The sequence below is a fragment of the Haplochromis burtoni genome, unplaced genomic scaffold, assembly GCF_018398535.1.
Source record: "Haplochromis burtoni strain Fernald_Lab_line unplaced genomic scaffold, NCSU_Asbu1 Contig_811, whole genome shotgun sequence".
NCBI classification, from domain to species: Eukaryota; Metazoa; Chordata; class Actinopteri; order Cichliformes; family Cichlidae; genus Haplochromis; species Haplochromis burtoni.
The window spans coordinates 59,623-61,568 of record NW_024583172.1 but is presented as its reverse complement, the minus strand read 5'-3'; positions in this window follow the sequence as shown (position 1 = coordinate 61,568).

Genomic DNA, 1,946 nt, shown 5'->3' with positions numbered 1-1,946 from the left:
CTTCCACCTGCACTTTCAACTGGACCACGGCCAATCAGAGAGGTCCCGACTATCTCTGATTGGTTTAGTCCACGATAGGGGCATAATGTGTGTGTCTGTTGTTGACCACACGGAGACTTGCAGACATTTATTTTTGTTACCAGAACAGTTGGTCGCACAGGTGTGACCAAATATTTTTTTTTGTTGCACCACTGAAAATTGGTCACATATAAGAATATCTTGTGGTACTTCTAAAATATTACCAAATGACCGTAGAAGTCCCAAATCATGACTGATGATATAATGGAAATAGTGCATATCAACAGGTCTCCGTTGTAGAGCTCCACAAAGCTTTGTTAACATTCTTTCAAAGAACTACCTCCTTATTAATGGTCCCTAAAACAAACTGTCTAAACCTGTGGGACATGAATGTGAAACGTTAGAAGCAGACACACAGTTTCCACTCTTTGTCTTCTCTCTGTTGGCTCACTGTGAGGTTTACATTAGTTATTACCACAGAGAGCACAGGATGAGTGTTGGGTCTGTGTTTCCACAAGCCCCGCTGCTTTAGAGACTTATTCATCATGAAGAAAACAAGACAGTCAGCGATCGATCGATTTACTTGCAAGGGAGGCCTAGTCGTTGTCTACCACAAAATGACCCCCAAATCCAGCCTCCACTTGCTGCCTTTTATTGGGAAAACAGTTCACATATACACAATAGTTTACACGCACCTCCCCTCGTAACCCCCCTTGGTTACAAAGACAAGGCACTGTATGTATATCTGTGTGTGTGTGTGACCTCCTGCTGGCCAAAAGGGTCATAAAAGCAGGAAGCAACATCACAAGAAACAGATCTTCCAGATAGAATGTATCTGCAATAAAACACTACAGCCCCCCCAGAACCTCGAGAATCTGGGGAGGGGGACAAAATAATTCCTTTCATCACAGAGTTAAAACAGTGTAGAGATGGGAAGCATAAAAATGACAACACTCAACAATGCACTTACCTGGATGCTGTGCCACATTATCAGCTCCTCCATAACTCTGCAGGATCCCAACAACTCTTGACCTCTTAACTCTGAACTCCTACAATAGGCAAGACACATTTTTACTGGAGGTCATTGTTCCAAAATAAATGACTTGAACTTTAAGCTGTTTGTTTATTTGCATCATGTTAATGTCAACCTGAAGATTTATTTTTGTCACAGACAAACCAGACAGAAACCAGTCTGTAGACCAGTTTTAACCAGTTTAAATAAATAAATAATAAATAAATTTTTATTTATATAGAACCTTTCTAGATAGAATCACAAAGTGCTGCACATAAGATAAGTCATAAAAAATTAAAAAGGCAATATATAACAGGCAAACATTAACCAAAAGCAGTTTTAAAAAGGTGTGTTCTGAGTTGTTTTTTAAAAACGACTATGAGTCCACAGTTCTTCAGTTTAAACACTGAGGGAGCCACACTGTCGATCAAGATGCAGTATATATATTACATGGTGTGACAGTCCATATGGAATTATCATATTAGCTGCAAAAGTGCGGTGTGAATGCTGCATCGCTGAAACTGCCTGCTGAAAAACGTTTCCTCAGAGCTGCTTGTTGTTAAATGGTGACAAATTGGCAGAAACTTTAAAAAAGCAAGAATAAACAGCCAGCAGGAAAACAAATGTGGAACAAAATTAAGGTAAATGGCACAAGGTTTTACACACAACATTTAGGTAATAAATGCACAAAATGTTGCGATCAGAGATTTTTTAAAAAAAGTTATTGAAATTCCAATTCCATGAATTTATTTTTTAAATAATTCATTTGAAGCATGGTTGAAAAGCAATGTCTGACTTTCATTGGTTAAGATTTATAGAATTTTTATTTATTATTACTTTTGTCAGATTAAAGTTATTTCTGTGACCATTGTGAGTTTTTCTTTCATTGACCGAAGGGTACCAACAATTTTGTCCA